Consider the following 27,988-nt stretch of genomic DNA (forward strand, 5'->3'; position numbering starts at 1 on the left):
TATTAACCTGACACGTTCCACATCATTAGGAAGTGTCGTATTCATGATCTATGGAACAAGTACTAATCTAATCTAATAATATTTATGATTAGTGTTAATTTGATCTGTTTCTCTTTCATTACGTCACAAATAACACTAAGATTGAAATGTTTGTAAATTTTTTAATGATGGAAGTTTTTAATTGTTAGAATCTTTTGTAAATAATCAGAGTCTGATTTCTCAAGAATGATTTTCTTTAAAATTAATTACTCATAGTAAAGTTTTGAATATTTTGTGATGTATGATTGCACTTTAGCCACACAAAGTTACAGATTGTTTCTGACAAGGACAAAAGTAAGAAATTAGTAGAGAGTAGTTTATTTCACTTTAGCTGCTGCATCTGCTGATTTGTATTTGCTTTCGAGAACGTCTGTGCTCCAGACACAAAAAACAGCATACTGAGCAAGACGTAAATCACTTTTATTTCAGGGCAGATCTCACCTTGCATTTTTGAGAAAACTGTTTGCAGTAGGGACTGCCAGGTATCGAGCCAGCAAGCAGATTAATTCTCAACGAAATTTAGTGGCTATTCCAGTTTTTAACATTCCACTTCATACGTCGCAATGTTCATAATGTACTTTGGTACTGAGTTTTGGTTATATTGTTTCCGTTCACCTAACAATTAGTTTCCTTTGGCATTTAATTATATTCAGCTTCTTTATTTCTAATTTTGCATTTCATGAAGTTCAAAATCTTATTTCACGGCACTGTTCACAAGCTCAACACAGGGCCACCAACATTCAGTTTCGCTCAGCAACGAATACGATATTTAAAGTATGCTTTATATGAGGATAAAGTTTTTGAAATCATTATATTCTGTTTTCTTTTACATTCAGATAATTTTGTAGATAGTTTACAACACTATTAGTTAGAATGAGTTAGTAGCTGGAGACTGTTTATTGAGAAGATGGAGCTAGTTACTGCTTAGAAAGGTGTTATTCCCAATGAATGCGATGCTCTGTTTCCTCGGTGGCTAACGCTCATGGACACAGGTTTCCATATACAGTCCATTTTTGTCCTGGAACTCTTAAAAATCTTCAACGCTTTTCGATATAAAATAGGAAAACAATATGTGGACGGAAAACCGTGACTAAAACCGTCATCCATCAAGGCAACACAGCATAGCAATCGTAGGAGACAAGGCCTTTCTACACAGCAGCTAGCACCATCTTCTCCACTGGCTATCGTGGTACTCAGACGAGATCACTGAACAGCAAATAATATTGCGAGACGTTCCACTTACGGTCCGTCAGCGTACAAAGTCGCCTTTGCTGCCGAAGGGGTGCGCCTGTGGCAGACGCCTGAGCCTGAGCGTCATTGGATGAGGTTTCCGTAAACGTGTTCCCATCCTCACGACATCCTCTACAACCCAGCGATGTTTATCGCAACATTTGCTAGACACCCTGTATACAGGGTATTCCCGCAAGAGCTCGCAAAAATTTAACAGAACGTAGAGGATGCTCCACTGGGGGGAACTTGGGGCCAGAGCAGCCAGCTTAAACAGATAATAGGAATAAAATCATTTACATTCGTTACAGTTAACCCCACATACCATGAATGTACCATTTTTATACGGTATCTCACAAAATCAGCTGAAACTGACTGCAATCAACGTCAATGCAAGCATGACGTGTGATGCACCCGTACAAATATTCCTGGCATTTTCAGAGTGACATCACGGGCAGCTACAATTCTGGCATCTAATTCCATATTGACTGGGGCCTCATTTGACATGTGACTTTAGATATCCTCATAGGAAATAATCAAGGGGATTCAGGTCAGGTAATCTCGCAGGCCATAGAATAGGACTTCCCCTTCTAATCCAGCGGCCAGGAAATACAGCACTGCGATCGTTGCGGACATCCACGCTGAAGTGGGGCGATGCAACCTCTGTCGTTGATTCATAGCACATTCTGTCATGGAACAATGTAAATACCACACAACAGAGCCACCTTATGGACAAGTAAAGTAAACAAAACCTACATCATGACTTCCTGGTAATCAGTCTCGTCCTTCTTGTTTTCTTGCAGGAGACAAGGAATGTACATGTAAATAAACAGCGCAGTACTTGTAAACTTGTACCCATGTTGTATTGTATTGTATTGTATTGTATGTTAACTGGGGACGTAGAAACGACGGAGAGGCTCTGTTCCCGACGCAGCCGCAGTGGTCCACAACCCCTACCGTAGTCCACTTCACTCTTCCGCCGGCCCTACACCGAACCCAGGGTTTTTGCGAAGTTCGGCCCCCGGTGGACCCCCCAGGGAACGTCTCACACCAGACGAGTGTAACCGTTATGTGTGCGTGGTAGAGTAACGGTAGTGTACGGGTACGTGGAGAACTTGTTTGCGCAGCAATCGCCGACATAATGTAGCTGAGGCGGAATAAGAGGAACCAGCCCGCATTCGCCGAGGCAGATGGAAAACCGCCTAAAAACCATCCACAGACTGGCCGGCTCACCGGAACGCGACACAAGTTCGCCGGGCGGATTCGTGCCGGGAACCAGGCGCTCCTTCCCACTCCGGAAAGCCGTGCGTTAGACCGCTCGGCTAAGCGGGTGGGCTGTTGTACGCATGTTAGTTGTAAAAAAAGTTTGGAAACAGTAATGCTACACAAAGCGACAAACAAGTTTACTTCCGTATCTCCTTAAGTTGAATTCAAATGGTTCAAATGGCTCTAAGCACTATGGAACTTAACATCTGACGTCATCAGTCCCCTAGACTTAGAACTACTTAAACCTAACTAAACAAAGGACACACATCCATACCCGTGGCAGGATTCGGACCTGCGACCGTAGTAGCAGCGCAGTTCCAGACTGAAGTGCCCAGAACCTCTCGCCACAGTGTCCGGCTTAAGCTGTATCTCCGACCCCAGGTTCTCTCCCTCAAACTATTCAGTGGAGCATACTGTATGTCCTGTTATAATTTTGCACGCCCTTACGGAACATCCTGTATAAATACCGCATCTTACTTAGTGCCTCAAGCAGCCTCTAGTGTCGTTTGGGCTCTAAGGCACCGCTGCATATATAACGGATAATTCAGATTGTAAGATCAGTTCTGATTTTACAATTTACGTATTTCTGTCTCCGTCTGCCATACGTTAATTTCATGCACGATCCCAACAGTTCTTACCTGATGGTCTGCCGGAAACGTGAAGCAAAAAGATTAGTTCATACCAACGAGAAAACGTTCTCCTTTCTTGTGTTCATCATTACCAGGTTCTGCTAAGGACCAAAGGTAATTCATATATTCCTAGTGCGTTCTGAATGGAGATCAATTGCTCAGTGATTACTTCTTCTACAAGGAACGATATCATCAGCCGGCCGCGGTGGCCTCGCGATTCTAGGCGCACAGTCCGGAACCGTGCGACTGCTACGGTCGCAGGTTCGAATCCTGCCTCGGGCATAGATGTGTGTGATGTCCTTAGGTTCGTTAGGTTTAAGTAGTTCTAAGTTCTAGGGGACTAATGACCACAGCAGTTGAGTCCCATAGTGCTCAGAGCCATTTGAACCATTTTTTCGATATCATCATTGTCTCGAAATTTGGTAGAAAATCCGAAGAAATTCTGGTCGTATGTAAAGTACACAAGCGGCAAGACGCAGTCAATACCTTCGCTGCGCAGTGCCGATGGTACTGTTATCGACGACTGCGCCGCTAAAGCGGAGTTATTGAACGCAGTTTTCCGAAATTCCTTCACCAGGGAAGACGAATGGAATATTCCAGAATTTGAAACACGAACATCTGCTAGCATGAGTTTCTTAGAAGTAGATACCTTAGGGGTTGCGAAGCAACTCAAATCGCTTGATACGGGCAAGTCTTCAGGTCCAGATTGTATACCGATTAGGTTCCTTTCAGATTACGCTGATACTATAGCTCCCTACTTAGCACTCATATACAACCGCTCGCTCACCGATAGATCTGTACCTACAGATTGGAAAATTGCGCAGGTCGCACCAGTGTTCAAGAAGGGTAGTAGGAGTAATCCATTTAACTACAGACCTATATCATTGACGTCGGTTTGCAGTAGGGTTTTGGAGCATATACTGTATTCAAACATTATGAATCACCTCGAAGGGAACGATCTATTGACACGTAATCAGCATGGCTTCAGAAAACATCGCTCTTGTGCAACGCAGCTAGCTCTTTATTCGCACGAAGTAATGGCCGCTATCGACAGGGGATCTCAAGTTGATTCCGTATTTCTAGATTTCCGGAAAGCTTTTGACACCGTTCCTCACAAGCGACTTCTAATCAAGCTGCGGAGCTATGGGGTATCGTCTCAGTTGTGCGACTGGATTCGTGATTTCCTGTCAGGAAGGTCGCAGTTCGTAGTAATAGACGGCAAATCATCGAGTAAAACTGAAGTGATATCAGGTGTTCCCCAGGGAAGCGTCCTGGGACCTCTACTGTTCCTGATCTATATAAATGACCTGGGTGACAATCTGAGCAGTTCTCTTAGGTTGTTCGCAGATGATGCTGTAATTTACCGTCTAGTAAGGTCATCCGAAGACCAGTATCAGCTGCAAAGCGATTTAGAAAAGATTGCTGTATGGTGTGTCAGGTGGCAGTTGACGCTAAATAACGAAAAGTGTGAGATGATCCACATGAGTTCCAAAAGAAATCCGTTGGAATTCGATTACTCGATAAATAGTACAATTCTCAAGGCTGTCAATTCAACTAAGTACCTGGGTGTTAAAATTACAAACAACTTCAGTTGGAAGGACCACATAGATAATATTGTCGGGAAGGCGAGCCAAAGGTTGCGTTTCATTGGCAGGACACTTAGAAGATGCAACAAGTCCACTAAAGAGACAGCTTACACTACACTCGTTCGTCCTCTGTTAGAATATTGCTGCGCGGTGTGGGATCCTTACCAGGTGGGATTGACGGAGGACATCGAGAGGGTGCAAAGAAGGGCAGCTCGTTTTGTATTATCGCGTTATAGGGGAGAGAGTGTGGCAGATATGATACACGAGTTGGGATGGAAGTCATTACAGCATAGACGTTTTTCGTCGCGGCGAGACCTTTTTACGAAATTTCAGTCACCAACTTTCTCTTCCGAATGCGAAAATATTTTGTTGAGCCCAACCTACATAGGTAGGAATGATCATCAAAATAAAATAAGAGAAATCAGAGCTCGAACAGAAAGGTTTAGGTGTTCGTTTTTCCCGCTCGCTGTTCGGGAGTGGAATAGTAGAGAGATAGTATGATTGTGGTTCGATGAACCCTCTGCCAAGCACTTAAATGTGAATTGCAGAGTAGTCATGTAGATGTAGATCATCACAGTCCCTGAACGTATTAGTAACCCTACGTGTATTAACCAATGCTTCTCGTAGGTATATTTCATTAATTTTGGCAAATTCCCGTTCTCGATAATCGCTTACACACAGTAGATTTCCAAGTCTGTTGCGCTGATTAATACACCCAAACTATCGAGAAGTAGTTCGAACGGTGAGAAAAGTGTTACGTGTACCCATAAATTCCACTGCTAATGGAGTATAAAGTTTTTACCTCACTAATTATTTCATTCGTCGAAAACTCATTAACCAGCGGAAAACGTACGCACTTGGCGGCCCGAAACTTAGCGTTTAAGTTATTGCCTGGTCGAGCGGTAATTGGAGGGAAATTTACACAGCGTTTAGAGCCCGCGAGAAAGAAATATTCGTGCAACAGCTCGTAGTTGCGGTCGGTAGGTGCGGGCGGCAGTCTGCCGCACTAGGACCGCGCTCCGCCAACTTGCGCTGCAATATTTTTAAATTAACAAACTTTCTCCCCCTTTCTGTTATTTTCACGTCTGCTTTACGAGGCACCGAGCAAGACTTTCTTCTGAACTTAGCAGACGCTTTTAGAGGGCCGCAATTACCGCTCGCAATATCTGTTCTCTCCAAGAAGAATCTCTTAGAAATACCGCCAGCAGATTACATTTTGTAATTTTTAATGTGTTCCTCCTTTCGGGGAGACGTTTTAAATTCCTTGCAACACAGATAGTACAGGGTGGACCCGAGCTCTACCGACAGAATTTCCGAGCCTGTTCGAGAATATTTTCTGAGTATTTTTGTTGGTTCCTGCCCACTCGTCTCGTATAGGGTGCCTGAAGGATGCTGCGTTCCCGGAATTCTATACTACAATTCAGACAAATAACATTAATAGTTTTATTTCAATAGAGCAGATTTGAGAATACTTAACTTTGGAGTTACATCGCAAGTTACAAGCAAACAGTAATAGTCTTCGCTACACACAAAGTCGAAACAAGCAATGAATATGGATCACTAAGCATTCTACTACGCCGCACTATGCTCCGCGAGTACTTTCCACTAATGTCCGTATACTGAGAGGATCTGAGCACTGACGTCCGCTACTGAGCACTAATGTCCAGCTGAGGCCAGCAGGAGTGGCGCTTATATTCACTTCGTCTTGAGGGAGCTCCTGTCGTGGCACAGTCCTTGTAAGCGGGCCATTGGCTGTCGTTTCCTCACCGCCTTCTCTGGTCTTGCGTTCGTCCTCTTCGTTCTGGAACTTGTGGTTACGCCAGAACTATTTTGGTATAAAGGAGCCGTCGTCGCTGCTGGCTCATTACAGAATGCTTGCATTTCGTTTGACTTCCTAACGTCCAATTTATTTTTAAACCTGTGCTGCCCTGAAAATGCCTGTACAACAGTGCACATGTTGACGGTACGCGGCGTGTGCCTCGCTTGTAAATAAACTTGTTCCATTCACTCACGGCTAGAGGTGTCTAACTACCGTAGGCTACCTTAGACTCCCATAAATAAGCTAGGCTATGGTAGTTCTCCCAGTAGCTTTACTAAGTTAAGGTCGTACCCGCTTTACCCATATGTTGTGTGTGTTGCATATAGATCGGGCGTTACCTCGTACCGATCGCTTTCTTTACATGTGCGATAAGTATCTTACTAGATACCGCTAAAAACTAGAAGTGGTGAACCGTCTAGAAACAGAGTGAGGATGTATAATGGGTCAGGTAACGTAAGGAACCTTTTTTATTCTATATAGCTATCCACCTGTCTGTTATCTCAAAGTAAACTGTATTTGTAGTAAAATTGAAACTGTCAACGTTCAGTTCACGTGTTATTCGAAAACTGTTTATTTCTAACGTGCAACAGAGGTATGTTGTAGTAAAAATAAAGAAAACAATACACATTTATTAACAGCGCTAGAAAACGCAATTTCCTCAACAAAAAGGTAAAATATGAGAACCGCAAAACAAAAATATGTCAAATATCCCTTCAGTACTTTGCCGAACTTATGTAAAACATGCTTCTGTTATTCATAAGCAACTTCCGTATTTATTGGTAATAACACGAAAACTCTTGGCTTTGGTCATGATGAAGAACGTCCTATCGAATACAAAATAATAAAAATATTTATATACATATTTTGTATATTTGTGCATGTAAACTGTATTTGCTTATTTGGTTACACAAAAGCACAGAAGATATGCTATCGCCTATTTCCCATTGCATATAAGACCTAATGTATATTCTGTAAGGAAATAAAATACACAGTCGGCCAACAATGAATGACGTTTGGTTCCAACTATGTGAAAAAAAGGATAAGTCGTTGGCTCCCATGTTCTCTCTTACACAATCATTTACCCTACCAATTTTATCAATGCTGTCCGTAATTCTACTGTCTACTACGTCATTCATTTAGTGTATCAAAAATTACGGGCCCATAGTTTTGGTAGAGTGCATCTCTGCTCACAGTACTTGTTGTTTACCCTTCACCCTCAAGCTTGCATTCAGTTCTGGTCATAACCATCTCTTCCGGCAGCGTTATTTGTAAGACGCAGCAGCCGCGCGGGGCAGCCGTGCGGTCAGGGGGCGCCTTATCACGGTTGGCACGGCTGCTCCCGTATGAGCTTCGAGTCCTCCCTCTGGCACGGGTGTGTGTGTTGTCTTTAGCGTAAGTTACTTTAAGTTAGATTAAGTAGTGTGTAAGCCTAGGGACCGATGACCTGAGCAGTTTGGTCCCATTGGACTTACCACAAATTTCCAAATTTAAGACGCAACATAATGCATAGGTTCACTGATGGAGAGTCAGCCAGTATGCAGCTCGTCTATCGGTTCGCTGAATGCAGTCTAAGAGCGGCACCACAACGCAATGCTGATATGGTCCTGCAGTTGGCTAGGATATGTTGTATTAGAGTGTGCTTTGTTTTGACTTGAACGTTTTGGTACCTGTATACTGCAGGTTCTTCGCTGTGGACCTGCGGAAACGCGTTCTCTTGTCAGGTGAATCACGTTTTTTTGTCACACAAGGTCGATGGTGGTGTCCGGATACGCGTCATCCAGACGAACGCCTGCTCGAAAAACACATTGACACGGACGCATGCATGGGGGGACGATATTATACAGATGGTCGTGCAGTCGGTTCTTGGGAGTGGACGTCCATGACTGATGTTAAATGATAGGAGATTAGGTGAAATAAAGAGAATATGTACGGAATACAAGAAGCGCTGCTATGATGGGAAGTCATCATGTGTATGCTAGTGTAGCAGGACGAACAGACTAAATAAAGTGGGCAACGGGAGGGGAGGTGGTTCACGTTAAGATCTATTTGTGGTCGGTCATGGTGCGCAGAGCCAGAGGCTCTGCCTCCTCCCCCCCTCCCCCCCCCCCCCCCCCCACACACACTCACGAAAAGAAAGGAAAACATATGTTCTGCCCGAGGTATGGATCACAAGAAAGAGAAGCAACTGAGTTCCGCTCTCCAGAACCTGGAAACGTCCACACACGTGACCTGCCTCCTACACTCACTACCGGCTAAGCCAACAGCGTGAATTCGCTAGTAATTTCAGCAAAGGGCCGAAGGCGTCTCTTGTCAGAAGCCTTAATCGATCAGAAAAGCATCGCTTATGAAACGCATACAAATTTAGTCGCGTAGGCACAGCGGAAATTACTCTGGGAGAAAACGTGAAAGGACTTGACTATGGTCTTTGAAACACATTTCTTTTTACACCAGTTCCCCAAAATATTTCTTGATGGCTCCCATTATGTACAGTGTTGTGGAAAGAGGAACGTTCACCTGGGCTTCCATAGGACCTGTGGTTGTCCTGGAAGCCACATGACAGTTGTGGACTGCGTAAGCATTACTGCAGACCTCCCTGCGTTCCCTTCATGTTTGATGTCTTGACCGCTGGCGATGGCATCTTCCAGCAGGGTAACTCTCCATGACACAAGTCCAGAATTGTGCTACAGTTGTAAGCATACTGTTTCGGTTTTTATGTTGGTAACGTCACGTAGCGGTCTGTATGAAAATCACTGGCTGTGTTGTGTGCAGTCTGTGGCTGGTTGTCATTGTTGGAATATTCGCTATGCGGTGTTGGGTAGTTGGGTGTAAACAGCGCGTAGCGTTGCGCAGTTGGAGGTGAGTCGTCCGCAGCTCGTGGTCGTGCGGTAGCGTTATCGCTTCCCACGCTCGGGTTCCAGGGTTCGATTCCCGGCGGGGTCAGGCATTTTCTCTACCTCGTGACGACTGGGTGTTGTGTGCTGTCCTTAGTTTAGTTAGGTTTAAGTAGTTCTAAGTTCTAGGGGACTAATGACCACAGCAGTTGAGTCCCATAGTGCTCAGAGCCATTTGAACCCATTTGGAGCTGAGTCGCCAGCAGTGGTGGATGTGGGAAGAGACATGGCAGAATTTTGAGAGCGGACGATCTGGATGTGCGTCCATCAGAAAGAGTAAATTTATAAGACTGGATGTCATGAACTGATATATATATTATGACTTTTGAACACTATTGAGGTAAAAACATTGTTTGTTCTCTATCAAAATCTTTCATTTGCTAACTATGCCTATCAGTAGTTAGTGCCTCCAGTAATTAGAATCCTTTATTTAGCTGGCAGTATTGGCGCTCGCTGTATTGCAGTAGTTCGAGTAACGAAGATTTTTGTGAGGTAAGTGATTCATGAAAGGTTTAGGTTATTGTTAGTCAGGGCCATTCTTTTGTAGGGATTATTGAAAGTCAGATTGCGTTGCGCTAAAAATATTGTGTGTCAGTTTAGTGTTGATCAGAATAAGTAAAGAGAGAAATGTCTGAGTACGTTCAGTTCTGCTCAGCTGTTTGAAAATCAAATAACGTAAGAGTTTTTCCAGCACTGTCATTCATAAATTTTTCTAAGGGGACGTTTCACAGTGTCTTAAAAAGTATGATTGTGTACTCACCTGGACGTCTTGGACACCGAATCCGACTTATCTGAATGCAATGGAACACACATGAAATGCTACCAGGAGTCAGTTCCGCGTCTCCAAACCACCAGCACTTGATTTACCGGGATTGTGTGACTTCTGCGTCGTCATCTGTTGCCACATACCTCTGCGATCTACCTAGGATTTGTCGAAATTCATGCAAAGCGTAATCGCTGCTTACTCCGTTTCAAAGATGGACCAACACGCTACAATGGCGTGCTGAAAAGTAATACCTCACTTAAAAGCTTTATTAACAAGACAAACGTTATTAACATTCTACAGCTTCATTCTTCATGCATTCGCATTTACTTCTCAACAAAATCACACCAGCGATGGACACATTTCTCCAAATGAGACCCCAATTTGAAAGTTTTACTATCGGTAATTATTATTATTTAGGGTGGTAAACGTTTTCCTATTAAAAATTGTTATTATGACAACAGACGTACGGAAACGTGTAAAGCTTTGTCTCTGACAGTATAATCGTTATACTTACTTTCTTCAGAAACTGCTATGCTATCTAGTGAAACTTCATCACTGTTATCATAAAATCTAATATGTAGCTGTACAGCTTGTATTATGAAAACCGTTATCGCGACATGGCAGTATTCAAAAATTTTCTGGAACTTTCTGCTAACGGACATGTTAGTATTCTGATAGAGAAGAAAAAACAGAAATTAATTACTCTCACTTTAAATCATGAAACGTCAGTTCTCTTGTATCTCAATGCGATTCTTATAATGTTCTCCAACATCTCCTGACAATTATAGTGTAATCTTATGCACGCAACAGACAACTTTCCTCGTCTTGCCTCTGCAAGTCCATTTTTTATAGAAATTAAATGATCAGGAGGAGTTTAGTCAAGAAGCCTAAAGCGGGGGAAAAAATGAAAGGAATCAATAAGAACTTTTAATTTACTCTAGTCTAAAAACTGACGATTAACACACCTTTCTCTTCCTTGGATAGTTTGATTAGCAAAAATTAATTACTTCACAATGTCTTTAATCAATAATCACGGGTCTGGTGACAACATAGATATGAATGCTACTTTCCCTTGTATGCATACACAAATTTGACAGAATCCATCCAATGAGCAAGCAAGTCACAGCTACGCGCAACAAGAAAGCAGAATTACCAAAAAATCCTCAATTAACACAAAAATCTTCTTTATTAGTGGATATAATTGAATCAATCTGACACGTTCTTTATTGGAAACCTGTCAGACGTGTTGTCTGAACGTTAATGCGCTGTCAATTTTTAGTCCTAAGTAGGTAACTGATCTCAATGGCAGATCGTGGTCATTTATTTGGATGTTTCTGATTGGTGGCTTCCTCTTTGTGATGAACAGGATTACCTTGCATTTTACTGCGTTTATTTTCACTTTCCATTTGTTACGCCATTTGACAACGCCGTTCATATGCCGCTGTAGTCTGGCTACTATATAATTGATGTTTCGACCACTGTTATACAGAGCAGTGTCGTCTGCATAAAGGGCTACCTGCCCCTCAGGTTCTTTGGGTACATCGTTGCTATATAGAAGATACAGGAGGGGAGCAAGCACGGATCCTTGGAGCACTCCAGCTTCAGTGTTTCTAATGGGGCTATCAGCTCTGTCCATCTATGAGTAGAACGTCCTTTTGGTCAGAAATGATTTGATGAGTTTTAGGATGCTTTGTAGGCAGTTGTAATTACACATCTAATATAATAGGCCTCCATGCCAAACAAGGTCGAACGTCTTTTCGATGTCGAGGAAAATGGCTCCGGTTCTGCTGCCCTGGTGTTTCTGCGTTCATATGTGCTCTACCAGGCGAATGGCTTCCTGTATTGTGCTACGTCCAGCACGAAATCCGAACTGTTCTGGAGTTGGGATATTGCTGGCTGCAAGGAACCCTGTGGTGGGGTTTGGATTAGGATTTCTAGGAGTTTGGAGATATTACTGAGTAGGGAGATGGGCCTATAGTTCTCGGGATATAGGCTATTTTTGTTCGGTTTGGGATTCGAAATGACTTTAGCAAACTTCCAGGCTGAAGGGAAGTAATTTATTCTAAGGCAGTTGTTGAGGATGGCGGAAAGATGAGAGATGGCAGGTTGGGAAAGATTTTTCAGGAAGAGAGGTTTTATGCTGCCGGTACCGGGGGCTTTAGCATTGCCGATTCGCCTGGTAATTGCACTGACCGTCCTCTCACTGACTGTCTCGAAGAAGGTGTCCATTCTCTGCTGGAACTTCCGGGCTAGTTGTCTTTCCTCTTTACGTTCGTTTCTATCGAGTTCCTCCTCATCCTCGTCTATGGCATTTTCTCGACATTGGCTTTCTAGCTAGCGTAAAGTATCTCGGTGTTGTTATATCTCGACTAGGTTTTCCATCCGTTCCGATATCTACGGACCGTCACTGTTATAGACCTATTTGTCCCGACATCCCGACAAGATTATTTAAGCAACACCATACGGAAGAATCGGGTAGCTCCCATTTGAGCCGGTCGCGGTGGCCGATCGGTTCTAGGCGCTTCAGTCCAGAACCGCGCGACTGCTCCGGTCGCAGGTTCGAATCCTGCCTCGAGCATGGATGTGTGTGATGTCCTTAGGTTAGTTAGGTTTAAGTAGTTCTAAGTTCTATGGGACTGCTGACCTCTGCTGTGAAGTCCCATAGTGCTCAGAGCCATTTGAACCATTTTTTTTCCATTTGAATAGCGATCTGATAAGACGGTTCTTTCTAAACAGGATACAAAGTCAATAATGTTTGAAGTAATTATAATAAATATATTTTTACTTACATCTCAGAGTGTCCCGAGCAGGTTCCACCTAGATATGGCAGCCTTAATCTCCTCGAAAATGTTCTCCCAGTCTGGCCAATGGGTCTTGCGTCGCATGATTTGCATTGTATGTCATAGACTGCCCCATGTCCTAATCTGCTCTTCCCCTTCACAATACGTAACGCTCCTTTTCCATTATTTTAGTTACTCTTGCTGTGGCGAAACAAGCGCTGTATCATGGGAGAGATAGAGAGGCGAGTGCATGTGCCGGGACTTACCCTAGCTCACTGCTAGTAGCGCCACGTCACCACAACGTGGCAGTACGTAGCACATAAGTATTGCACCATAATTTAAGAATGGAATCAAAAGCATGTGCTTTAGTATATTAATTTGTAAACTGTCAAATCTCAGAATGAAAAGGTCAATATTTTCCCTAAATACATCGTTTTAAGAAAAAATAAGTGACGCTAAATAATAAAGCTAGAAACCCAAAAATTGGTCACAATGTGCAGATGTATGCCAAAATTAACTGATTCAAATGTCAACGTGACTAAACATATATTTTGGTCAGAATCTGTGTTTTAAATAAACATTCAAGGCGCTAAATATTAGACTTAGAAATTTGTATGAAGCTTCAGCTCAACATAAAAACATTAATTATGTAACCCCACGGAGCTACCTCTAATAGTTTTCGAGTAATTAACAGAAAACTAAATTTGGAACTAAAAGATCCTTATTTGTAGTAGATTAAGTATCTGTTATATTAATACTAGATAATTTTGGTTATAGCACGTGATGAAACCTATTAAATAATAGAGCTATAACAAGTTTCAAGGCTTCGATGTAAATAATAACAAATACAAGGTCTCTCAATGTTGTAGTTTACGGATCAGGTTCTACTCTCAGTTCCGTTCTGGAAATTTTAGACGGCAAAGTTTAAATGCAGGTGAGCTAAAACTTTTCATGTGATTTTAACCAACTTAACTACATGCACACAAAAATTGTGAAGATTCTAAATCAATACACAACACTGTTATAAAATATTGTGTGTCCGAGAAAGTGGCAATTTAGAGGCTGCTACCGTGGGCTTAGAGCGGATGACAGCCGTCCGCTGCGCCACATAACTGTTTAAACACAGCCCGAGAGGCAAGACTAAGAGGGAAAAAATAAGACAGCCAAAAAGCTAATGTTTTATTGTCAATGTTTTATTACTGAAGGCGAAGCCGCAAGGCTTGAACTTCTATTTTCAGACTGAGCAATCCAAGATGGCCCAATAACTTCTGCAGCGGCGGCAAGACTAGCCCTCACTTCGCACCCAGCCACGGTACGATACGCGTCAGTCAAACGCCGTAGTGCGCTGTGCCTCGGATGGCGTCAGAGACAGGCTGTTACTAAAAGCATATTTTCAGTAATAATAGGAAGTGAACTCGCGAGGACTGTACACTGTCCTGGGTCGCTTAGATTTTGCGGAAATAACTGTCAGTGTGCCGCCCGTAATATTAACAGATCTGCGGGGCAAGTTGTGACAGTTATTTCCCACTTTTGTGGCGAGCAATTACCTTGATTATCAGGAGTCAAGGCGAAAGACAATTTAATAGGAGCTTACCGTAGAGATCGCCTCTGAACCGCTCAGAGTGCTGTTTAGGATGGAGAGAGTTCTTGTCAGTATAAACATAATGAATATTACCAACTCAAAATCTTCATTTATAATCATAGTCCAAATCCAGCTGAACAAATAGAGGATAGAAACAAGAATGTGGACTTGCAGACTGGGAACTATGGTCAGTATGTTCTCCATATGTTCTCCACCGCCTTCTGACTGACCACAGAAGTAGTTCCCAGGCTCTCGTAAAAGAAAGCGAACAATATTTACAGCAATTCAGCAATATTCTAATATTTCAAATATTTTCTCCTATTTCTTATGACTGATATATATAATTATTATTTATTGTGAACCCACATCGCGGCTATCGGCCTCGAGTATGGGAGCACGATTCGTTACCAAATAAACCTGACTGTGTGCCTTATAGGCCACACATCTCTTATTACGCGCAAAATATTCTCAACTAAAAATGGAACGAGTGTTACTTTGAAGTAATAGCAGTGTAAATCAATGTTACTTCGTTTTATTATCCTTTTGTCACGTAACACACTCCCTAACTATGTCTAGCCTCATCCCCTCTTGTGTTAACAGTTAAGTTTATTTCACACTCATTCTGAAGTAACCATTGCTATTTTGCGTTTCTACATTAACTGAACAGGTAATCACTCTTCGCGGAACCATTTCCGATTATATACTGGTGGCAGTATGTTCCGCCATGGAAGTTACTAATTAACAAACACAATACTGTTTCAACCACCAATTTCAGAAACAATCGGTGCGCCTGACTGCGAATAAACCAAATCACTGAAATACTTTTACCCTACGAAACAGAGCAATATTCTCAGACTTACAATCATACTTCCTAGCAAATTCTGCTAACCACTTAACGCGCGGCGCGGCTTGCACGCTAAACTCCATGCGTGACCAGCAGCGCCCGGACATTGTTGAAGTTGAAAACAAGAGAGTGCGCCCACCAAAAAGGGTGCTCGGCTTCGTAAATTAGAAAAACCAAAGATGGTACGAAATACAATAACACTACGTCATAACACCAAAGATGGCAGTACTCCTTACAAATGTCGTGTTTGAAGCTGTATCTCACCAAGTTTCTTACTTGGGACGCTAATCTAATTTTGTAAGGTTTGAATATATTTGCAAATTTCTCAGAGTTTTTACCATAAAATGGCGCAGTAACAGTCCGCTTTTAACCCCTTCTCCTTTTTATAAGCCGATTCACCGCATTTATACCGCAACTGCCATTCCCTGCTTTCTAACTTTTTTTCATTCATTTAATCTCTGCTCTGCATACATTGCTACGTTTGCCGCCCTGTACGCAGATTTTTCATATGTTCGCGGGTGTCACGATTCGTTTGAAATCATTACATCTGCTGTAGTAGGCTTTCTGAAGACGTGCAAGTCAAGTAAATTATCGTTGCTTATTACACCTAGGTCGAAATCTTGAATGCGGTTACTACAGTCTTCATCTACGGTTAACTCAACTGATGAGAGAGCGTGAATCTCAATACACATTGTTGCTCGCTTTCATCGTTTAATGTGGCCGTATGGTGAATAAATATAACGATTGATTTAACAACCGCTTCCTGGCTGGTTGGTTTGGGGCATAAAGGGAACAAACTACAGGGTCATCAGTTCCTCCGCTTCCTGTAATACGTAAGATGGACAATAGAATAACACTGCAAATTTTATGCGTCACAGCGCAATAAATTCAAAGATCCAGTTATATCTTGTATCTCTGTCATAAAATCGTTGATGTAATTTCGTTCTTCAAGTTTAAAAAACTGATTAAGGCACGTTAGCCTCGTCCTTATCAAATTTCTTCTTTACGTCTTCACATAAAGAATCGTTTCTATGCTATTTAAAATTTTACGAATTAAAATTATAATATTTAAATTCATTTATACTTTTACATTATAGAAATCCAGTATAAATTATTTTACTAAACATGCGTTCAAAATCTGTGTTTTCCAGTTTCTTAATATTTTTAGGACGTGTCGATTACACGCATACCCGCACCCATTTCTGTAAGTAGAAACTTTCAATCTAAATTTCTTGTCACAAAGTCCGATTACTGTTTTTCTCTACGTAATACACGTTATTCGGTCGCATTATACATCATATTATCACGGTCCTCGGTCACTAAGCTTTTCTGGTCCCCAACAATGACTCTGCGCCTGAATACAAAGGAAACATTTAACGCAGGAGATTTATTTTGGCCAAGCGGGAGGTTTAAGTATAATCAGAACCGAACTCCTGACGTCTGTTTTTTTTCTTTCATTTTTTGCATCTGCTGTGCTCACTATGATGTATCCCGCTTCCGAACAATTAGCTTTGGAAGAATTAAGTACGTGCGTTAGCAGTTCATTTCCTTTCCCTCTTTACTTTTATGAGGCTTTCATTACAATGACTTCAGTGCTTTCAACCGTACCATTAACCCCCCACTGCAAGAGACGTAATGTAGTGTGAAACTCACACGTATGTCACGAAGTGCCCCGTAGTACTGCACGTCCTGTCCATTGATTAGTGTCAGTTGGCGTGGGATCAGCCGGTCTTTGCATTATGAATTGGCTGCAAGGTCTAAAGGCTTACTTCATTATACTTTACCCTATAAAGTCGAAAAGCTTATTCAGTTATACTTCACCCGCTTCCGTAGCCGAGGTCGCTAACGCTGAAACTTCTAAATATAAATTTTTACTTAAATTGAAATAACTGAGAAGGTGAAACTTCTACGTTTTTACTACAAGTGCTGAATGCTTTACTTGTTTTTATCATTTCTTTTCAAACACTGACCTACAGAATTGACCCTGCCAAACTTATCCTATTCATTTATTACCTAAAATATACAAGCATAACGCAATCTGACTGCTCAAATAATTAACGCAAAAGAATAGCCCTGAATTAGAAGAAATCCTAAAATAATCTACACTTTTTTCAGAACACACTTACTCCAGAGAAAATTTTCATGACACAAACTACAGCTAAATACAAAGGTTCTAACTACCATAGGCTCTAACTACTAATAGAGACGTAGTTAGCACAGGAAAAATTTTTTTGCAGAGCAAACAAGGTTTTTAGCAGATTTGATCTCAATTATGTGACATCCAGTTCCAAAAATTAAATAATCGTCCGTGATATCCAGTTCCAAAGCTTATATAATCTTCAATAACTCCATTACCCACATTTTACAATCCATGTCCAACCAATATTAAGTCTCCATGACGGACACGTCCAGACCGTTCGCTCGCGCTAACACTGCAAACCTCCATCACTGCTAACTATTAACTTCTAACTGCGAGTCCTTCCAACCACAGAGTCACTTACAGAGGCCTCACAGCGCCGTCAGTGATATTAATGTAGACTATAGCGCTGCCAATATACAAACACATAAACAGGCTACTTACAATGCACGCTCATGCGTTGGCACTCGGCTCGGAGGTAAGCCGGTTCAAACTCTGCAGGTAAATGATGGAATTTTCACTGCCAGAATTTGACCAGCAAGGGAAGGAGAGGTGATGTTGTAAAGTTCTTGATCATCAGTCTTTACGCCAATGGCCCTGACTAAACTTCAAATCTCTCCACAGTGTCTGATCAAAGGAGGTCACAGTGAAGATGGTAATCCGTCGGACTGGGACGTGAAATTCGTTGTCTCCCTTGGTGTTATACGAGAGGAGTAGCCTCCGAAAATAAACATACTGTCGCGCGGGATTAGCCGAGCAGTCTCAGGCGCTCCAGTCTTTGCCTATGTGGCTGGTCCCGGCTGAGGTTCGAGTCCTCCCTCGGGCATGGGTGTGTATATTTGTCCTTAGGATACTTTAGGTTAAGTAGTGTGTAAGCTTAGGAACTGATGACCTTAGCAGTTAAGTCCCATAAGATTTCACACACATTTGAACAATAAACATACTACACTATTTTCACACGAGCGCAAGAAAAGGAAACAGCTTGCTGGGAGGAAGAATAATATGTGGATTTCACCCGCGGTCGTCAAGTAGGTACCTCTACAAGGAGTTAGGCATTTTAACTGCGTCGCCGCAATGCATATATTCGCAAACGATATTCGACGTAAATAATCCATCACAAATTGAGAAGAACGGTCATGTCCATAACGTCAATACTAGAGGAAAAAATTACCTTTATTACGCGTTATTAAAGCTATCAGTAGCTCAGAAAGGAGTTCAATTAAAGCAATAATACTTTTTTATGACTTGTCCAATAACATAAAATGTCTGACAAGTTGCAAATCAAGTTGATACTCTAATAAAAAGTTGTTTCTTTTGGGCATCCCTTCTATTCTACGGACAAATTTGTATTTAAAAACTGATAGCCTGTAAAAAAAATTTAAATAATCATAATGAACTTATTTTCACGTGCAGTTGTATGAGTATAACTAAAAAATAATGTGTTCAGCAATGTTAAAACTAAGTGTGTATATACGCATTGCGAATTGATGCTTTTCACATCGTTTCGACGGGAGAATAGTCAATGCAACGTGTAACTAACAGGCATGTGAACCTACTGCGTGTGACATCTGGGCCAACAGTTCCATACGACGTTTACATTTTAAACTGATGATTGTGTTTTTTGGCGTATTGTATATGAAAGATGTACTAGACTGAGATTTTCACTTTGCAGCGGAGTGTGCGTTTATATGAAACTTCCTGGCAGATTAAAACTGTGTGCCCGACCGAGACTCGAACTCGGGACCTTTGTCTTTCGCGGGCAAGTGCTCTTCCATTTATTTATTTATTTATTTATTTTGTTTATTTTTTTTACCATCTGAACTACCGAAGCACGACTCACGCCCGGTACTGACAGCTTTACTTCTGCCAGTATCTCGTCTCGTACCTTCCAAACTTTACAGAAGCTCTCCTGCGAACCTTGCAGAACTAGCACTCCTGAAGGAAAGGATATTGTGGAGACATGGCTTAGCCACAGCCTGGGGGATGTTTCCAGAATCAGATTTTCACTCTGCAGCGGAGTGTGCGATGATATGAACAGGCTGTGGCTAAGCCATGTCTCCACAATATCCTTTCTTTCAGGAGTGCTAGTTCTGCAAGTTTCGCAAGAGAGCTTCTGTAAAGTTTGGAAGGTAAGAGACGAGATACTGGCATAAGTAAAGCTGTGAGTACCGGGCGTGAGTCGGTAGCTCAGATGGTAGAGCACTTGCCCGGGAAAGGCAAAGGTCACGAGTTCGAGTCTCGGTCGGGCACACAGTTTTAATCTGCCAGGAAGTTTTAAAGATGTACTAATTTTCCACTGTAAGAGTTGCTTCGATAGAAGTCGAATGGCCTCGGTCGATACTGACAGCTTTCTCGCTGCAACGAACCTAGTCAGTCCTAGCTAGCAGTTGATGCTGTATCTATTGCGTATGTGCTTTCGTTAACGAAATTACGTTATTAGTTTCAAATAGTTGGCAGTGGATGTCCTGTGTATATGTTAATAGTCACAGAGCGATGTTTACACTGAAGTCATATCCCGACAAGATTGCCATCGTACTAGCAAACCGTACCGGAGGACGAGGAGGAGATTAGTGTTTAACATCCCGTCGACAATGAGGTCATTGGAGACGGACCACAAGCTCGGACTAGGGAAGGATTGGCAAGGAAGTCGGACGTGCGCTGTCAAAGGAACCATCCCGGCATTTGCCTGACCCTATTAGGGAAATCAGGATGGCCGGACGTGAATTTGAACCACTGTCCTCCCGAACACGATATTGGATGCTAATGTTGGTAGTGACAGGAAGCAGGCGAATATCGGCCAGCGACTAACACACTCTTCTGACTTCCCTCTAAACAGCTACATACTGCCATAATCCATCGCACCGAGAGTTTTCTTACAATGAACAATTAATGGTCTGTGTCTCTTTTCGTATGAAAATGGAGATAGTCGTCTTGTTGCCTTTACGAATTGAAAACTATTACATACATCTCCTGTTTTAATAAAATCATATGGCAAAAATGGTTGGGAGACCCCGAAGGGCAGATTCACCCACCTAAGTTACAAGGTTTTCCCTATTCTTCGCGCCAGCCGGCACCTTTATTTCCCGACGTACAAGAACTGTGTGCTTAAGCGCACCTGTTAAGTGCGGATCACTGTAATGAACGTATATGTAATGTAGTCTAGTATAGTGCCTGACGGATGGATCACCATTTGCAGTGTCGCATGTGCTCGCTTCATGGGACAGTGAGAAGTTTGGAATGAAATCCAGGACATTGGCACAAAGACTGGTGATCGGGAACTTCACGGTACCACCTCTCTTGTTCCCTCTGCCGTAAAGAAAAAAGGGAAAACCGACAGTCCGCGGCGTATCTGGATGGTCACCCATCCAATTACTGTTTACTAAGATGATTGTACACTTCCGTGTTTAACAACACAAAGTGACGTAGTATTTCTATGTTTGGGAACAGTCATTTTGGTTTAAATGGGCGTGATACATACATAATAGTACTTAAGATGTAGTTTGACTGAAATGGCATTATAGTTTTCAGTTTATGAAATCAGATAATACCGTAAGAATTCATGTTGACGGGACGTTTACAATAAAAAAGCAACACAACATATCAGTACAATCACATCAAGTACAGAAATAAAAAAATAAAAAAACCCAAACCTGCTGGGACTCCACAGGCTTGCAAATAAGGATAAAATTTGGTTCAGCACGCCAACAGGCTTTGGTACTCATACATCATGGAAAATATGGAAATTAGAATTTGAATCGATAACTTTAACAGCCGTACAGGCCTGGATATGGGGACTTGTAACCTGGAGACTGTACAGCATTTTTTTTTCCTTATTGTCAAAATATGGTTCAAATGGCTCTGAGCACTATGAGACTTAACATCTGTGGTCATCAGTCCCCTAGAACTTAGAACTACTTAAACCTAACTAACCTAAGGACATCACACACATCCATGCTCGAGGCAGGATTCGAACCTGCGACCGTAGCGGTAGCGCGGTTCCAGACTGTAGCGACTAGAACCGCTCGGCCACTTCGGCCGTCCCTTATTGTCATTTCATTTCCGCATCTGGGGATGGGCTGGCAGCAGCGAAGTAGCCGCTCTTCAGCATACAGTTTTGAGAATATAACCGTAATGTTTTAAAACGTAGAAAGGTGAACAAAATATAAGTATTGAAAATTTATGGGTGACACTGATGCGGTGAAGTTGGCGTTTCGTGGCGAGATGCTCAGAGGCGGCGAGATCCAGGAGGTGGTGCTGATGCGGCACCTGCTTGATGACCAACTTCAGTAAGGGGTGGGCTGAAGAAGTTGCGCTTGCACGGTGCAGAGTGAAACGAAAGGTGGGGGCAGAATTGAAGTTGTGGAGGGGGAGAAAGGTTGTTGGTGTGGTTGTGGGAGGGGTGGTGACGGGAGGGATCTAGGCTGTTGTGTGGTTCGAGGAGCTACTCAGTGCTGGGACAGAATGCAATAAACAAGGGCGTCTACTCGGAGAACAAGAAAGTGTGAGTAGTTTTCGGAATATGTGGGAGTGACATTTAAATGAAATACGGAACGCCATTGTGACCTGAAAGAGGATATGTGAAAACTCGAATGGGTGGAGGTTTTTGTGGACAGTGGTGACGAAGCGGATAATGTCTTCAGCATTAGGAGTCGGGTGCACGGAGATGTGTGGGTGGAGTGGTGTGTCAGTAGGGCGGACTCGGACTGTCAGTGCAGATTTGGTAAGGCTGTATACTTATAGCAGTAAGTGGGATGGGCCTGGTTGTAAGTGTTGTAGGTGGGCAGGCTGGAGGTTGGGACAGGGTGGTACAGGTGGTTGGCTTTTCAGTGGGGGCTGGTAGGAGAATTTTTGCTGTCAGAGGTTAAATGATCATTGTATATGAGGGGTTTTGTGGCAATAGTAGGGCTGGGCTTCGGATTGGGAAGGCTCAGTTTTGTGTTTGTGGTGACAGATGAAGGCTCCATTCTGAAGATGGTGATTTTTCGTTAAGGGGTAACCGGAAAAGATGAATGATGATAAATTCGAAGGGCTTTTCGGATTTGGGAGTCAGGATCAGAATTTAGCTCCTGCTCAGCTTCCCCACTGTGATCTCAGGGTCTGCCCCCTTCATCACAGTAGTATGGATCGGTGGGGAATAAGGGGAGGGGTTGGGGCTATCTGGGTCGTGGTGGGCGTAGTGTGAGCAGGGAGATATGTGGACCAAAAGTGATGGAAGGTACCCATTGCCGCAGGTGACTGTGGAAATCAGGATCAGAGGATTTGATGATTACAGAGTCTTTGCGGGGTATTAATTGTGATGTGTTGAGGTTTGGAAGGTGCGTTTTATTTAGAGTATTGAGGAATCTGACATCAGGATGCAATAGGATGAAGGAATCTGTTGAAGGAAATGTCTGGGGTGAAATGGGAGCTGGCTCCATAGGTTCAAGTGTGTGTGGGTCTTGTGGGGCACCAGCTGGGTGTCAGAGATAAGTGGGGGATCTGTGCTAGATGGGTTGCAAAGATCTTTTGCGGATGGGGTGTCCGGGGATATTGACTGTGGAGTGCAAAGAGATTTTGTACAGCTTTTCTATGTTTCTCACCAATGGTTGGTGGGGCTGAAGCTGATGCAGACATTGCTGATACAGCCCAATCTGCGGCATATGTTTTTTGTGCTGATTTGGTTGTTGCTGGAGTAAGTGTAGCTTGCGCTTCTGCTTCTGGATCAAAGTGTAATGATGATAGTGGTGGCAACTGAGCAGCAGTAAGGGCTGACAGCACTGCTAGCTGGTGCAGTTCTGACACTTGTCGCGCTGGTGGCGGCAGCGGCAGTGGAATGGAGCCTCAGCATACGCTGGACTGATGACATTGGCAATTCAGCTGTTACTTAATTCTGAAGACGTAGTGTGTGTCTGGGAGTGGGAAGGCAGACGGGGGTCATCCGAGTGGTGGAGATGGTGGCAAAGGAGAGAAGAGCAGGAGGGGACAATGAGTAGGGGGTAAAGGAGAACGTGCACGTGGGAGTGGAGCACAGGTGCGAGTAGATGACTCAGCATGTCGTATCTGCAGGATGATATATTGCTGAATTGAGGTAGCGCCGGTGGTCACTAGTTCATAGAGGCGAAGACTGACAGTGAAGACGTGGTTTGGTGATCATTGGCGATGTCCAGCAGCGAGGGATAGGACCGATGGCAAATGTGATGACTGGCATCGAGAATTGACAACAATGACCATGGTGGGCAGTGAGGACTGACACTAATAGCGACGTCTGGCAGCGAAGGCGATGTTGATGACGGACAACGAGGCCTTGCAGTAATTCCGACGTCTTTCATTGAAGGCGATGACAATAACTGGGCAACAAGGCCTGCCTGCAGTAGCGAAGACGCGGACAGCGTCGGCTGGTTGCGTTTCCCTCTGCAGCTTCAACCCTGAGAGCACCCCAGGCAGCTGTTATTCCCGAAGAGAAGAGGGGTTCGACAGTACTATGTTCCACATATTATATACACCGTGATGGAACCAAAAAGATGAGAGTACAGTGTAGGAATGTCTGTGGAGAGAGCATTAATGTTCAACGTACGTCGCCAAGATTAAATAGAAATAGTGGACGCTGGTGTGTAGCTGTTGTTTACAGTTTGCGCAGAAACTTTAATATTACATTAGTGGGCAGGGCGAAGTGGTAATCCGGCCGTAGCAAGAACTACCTTTGTCATGTCAATAGGTAAAGACACGTTCTAATTCAAAGCAGTGCGCTTTGTTACCTCGCGGTAAGAGCGTGAAAAGTGATCACGAAAGCTATCGTGGAAAATAGCATCGTGGGAAGCCACGACAACTTTTAGTTAACGTCATGAATTTCATTGACAATGAGATTCGAGATTGGTGCGATAGAGCCGACAGAGAAGGAAACGGAAGGTTCAAGCAAATGTTTGTGGGGAAAGTTAAGTAAGACAAAGGTGTGCAAATTACGGAAGAAGGATACGATGCCGGCTGATACTGTTGTAAATATTCAGTTTAGTCGTCCGTCAAAGTGTTTCTCCTCTTGCAGTCATCATAAACTGCTTTTGACGTAATACATGGCCTTCCGAGTCTCCTAATAACACAACAGTAAAAGATAGTCTCAGCGCTTCTACAGCAATAGTGACAGGGTGGCCTAGTCGTGCCGAAGCAGTAGCTCCGCATGCTCGGTCAGGGGACGACCCACACTTCTGTGGAAAAAGAAGAGTGAAGTTCTCATCGTCCGAATTTGAGAGATGCCATGTGACATCCGTACAGAACCGCAGAAGAGAAACGGCAAAGAAAAATATAGGAAGGAAGAGAAAAAGAGAATTTGCGTTTTTTACTAGTAGCGCCGAAGTTCAGGGTTCGATCCCCAACAAGCACTTGATTTTTTTTATTTTTTTTAAGTTCTGCAACTAAGTGCACTCAGCCTTGAAGGCCAATTGGAAAGGTACGTACCTGAAAGTATAAGCAGCGCATTGATGCCAAAGTCAACAGACAAGCGTTACGTCGAAAGGCTTGTACTAGGCAAGGTGACACATGATGTTTATTTATCAGCAGCAAACGCATCAACCGAATGGGGCAGGATTCTTTTATCTGCTTCAAAGTAGAACATGTATGATACACACAATAAATATTTCATTGCGGATACAGATAAGTACGTTATTAGGCAGAAATTTCAGCGATTTATACAGTCATGACAAAATGGGAAAAAAATTAAAACTATTCAAACAAGGAAAGCCGAACTTTTGACATTAATCAAGGAGCAGCAGCCTTCTCCCCATAATTCACTGACGAAACTGAAAGAAAACGGTTCACTGCCTCCTGCTGTCGTAAGATCAGAGACCTAAATGCAATACAACTGAGCTGGAATCTCGCGAAGACGACGATCCGTAGTCGGAATACGTCAAGCATCTCGCTCTCTAACTCGAAAAAATACGGTCCGATGCTTTTGCTGCTAATAGGTAAACATCGCATGTAACCTTACATAACGCAAGCAACTTTAATGACTTGTTCTCCAGTTTCGCTGTGTCTCTATCCAAGTAGCTTTTCAGCTGACATAGCGCTGAGTGTACGTCCTAGAATTTATCACGAGAAAAGAATTTGATGCAGCCCTCAGGAATCTTGCGAAAAAAAGTGTGCCTTGACTGCGGAATGAGAGACTTAAATAGCAGGCGACGAATCAACAGACACCGCTATGGAAAATAGCGACATCTCTGTGGAAGGTAATTTTACGACGAAGCGTCGTGGCAGGAAACATGATAAATACCGCACTTCTCGCTTCCTCTGTTTTCGTTCTAAATGGGCACCCCATCAGTGGCGCCTGCAGACATCTTGCGGGTGATGGCGCTTCACTTGTCATAGTACTCGAGTGTACGCCACAGAACACCAACTATAAGAAGGTAAGAGGTAAGGCAAATGCTACGGTACGAATTTATATTATTGGATGAATTAACCACACCAATCACGACAGCAGTGCTCCTAGCATCCTGGCAGTAAACTTAGAATACCGGAAAATCTGGAGCAAGCGACATCACTGGGGAAGGTAATGTTTTAATTCTAAATATGCGATTTAGATGATTTTTTCATTCATAATTTATGAGTGGGTCTTGTAGTCTAGTAGTAAGGCACATGCCTGGAAACTGAAAGGTATTTGTGACATTGAATAGCAGTATATCAGAGAAATCTCTATCAACAAGTATAATTAACTTTTCGTGGTTGAGGTTCACACTCAAATAAATTTTTGTAAATAACATCGTGGGTACCTTTTGAGTGTAAAATTATTTATTTTTGAAAGACAAATTGCAGTTTCGACCGTTTGGCCATCGTGTAGTGGAAATAATTACGATTTAGCACATATCAAAACCTAAAAATCATCTGAAATGGCATGACACAGAAGATGGTTTAGCTGGTTTTATCATAATGTTCTCCTGATTACGACTACTTGTGTGTACTGCGCTCTCTGAATTGACACTTCGAATATATTGCCTTATTTTTGCATACATCCGTAATATTTGGTGGAGTAAATGATTGCATATTTGTTTTTGTGTCATGTAAAAAAGAAAATGCCAGAATGAAATTTTCACTCTGCAGCTGAGTGGCAGATGAAAACAGTGTGCCACTGTTCGATTTAAATGTGGTGTAAGTATATTGTTCGTACTCTATTTTAGTTCGCATCCATTTCTCGTACTTTCTCGTATTTAATGGATAACTCCATGTAAGCAGCTTTTGAAAAAATTGGTATTCAACTTCATTACGGCTTATCACGGAATGAGTATGTGTTTCTGCTTTGAATGGTGTTCCATCTTGCCACTGAGTATGCTTTGTAGTCTTAGTGACTAAGCAGTTTTTCCTTGCAAATGCTAAAAACGTAACTGTAGTCGCACAAATGTGTTCACACGTTATTAACAGGTACTCGAAACAACACATTATAGCGGAAATCAGTGTACTACAGTCATCCTCAAATTCCAATAAAATTTTAAAAGCACATAACGCACGCTCTCATTCTTTCATCGTTAGATCTACTAGTGAATTATGTACAACTAGAGTTTATTAAATGCAGCAGCATTCAGTTCGGTGGAAGTAGGTTCACACTACAGCACACAGTCCCATGTACCAATATGCATATCGGTATAGAATATTCTGCTGCATAATACTGCCTGGCATAATAACTCTGTCACTACTGCTACAAAGCATACTCAGTGACAAGAAACAACACCATTCCAAACAGAAATACATACTCATTCTGTGACAATATGTGCAAAAGTTGAGTATCAATTCTGTCAAAAGTTGTTGACATGGGAGTCCTCCATGAAATGCTAGAAAGTACGAAAAACGAATGCGAACAAAACTAAAATAGAATACAAGCAATAGACTTGCAACGCACTTCTATCGATCAGTTCATATAATATCGATTCATCGGCAGGAACAAATGTCCACAGAACGCTATGTGACGAAACCAGAATATGTTTTATATTTTAAAAAGTCTGGAATTGTTCCCTGTTCACAGTATTGCGAATGCGAACAAATTTCGAGCAGAATATGAGCAGCATACTCACAATGCAATTCAAAGTACACAATACACACGTGAAGTCATAACCAAGAACACAATACTATGAAAAAATGTTCTGTTTTGAACGAAACCCAGATAAATATGGAATCTCCTATATAATCCAAACAGCAATCGAGATGATGGGTTGATAATCTTGAAGCGCTCCAAGTGGACTGGCTGGCTTGGAGGAGCAAACAAGGGTGGTGCTACCGAAGTCGCTATGTGAGTTTCATCTCCCCCCATCACTGCTCTTCGATGGAAATATAAATTCGTCGAACGAGGAAAAGTTACTTTGGACCAAACAAGAAAAATCGTCTCTTAAACAAAGGCTCTAAGGCAAATACTTTAAGATCTACAAGCACTTGTACACCTTCAGTGCTGTGACACAAGTCTCTTCAAAT

This window comes from Schistocerca gregaria, chromosome 1, assembly GCF_023897955.1.
Source record: "Schistocerca gregaria isolate iqSchGreg1 chromosome 1, iqSchGreg1.2, whole genome shotgun sequence".
Taxonomy (NCBI): Eukaryota; Metazoa; Arthropoda; class Insecta; order Orthoptera; family Acrididae; genus Schistocerca; species Schistocerca gregaria.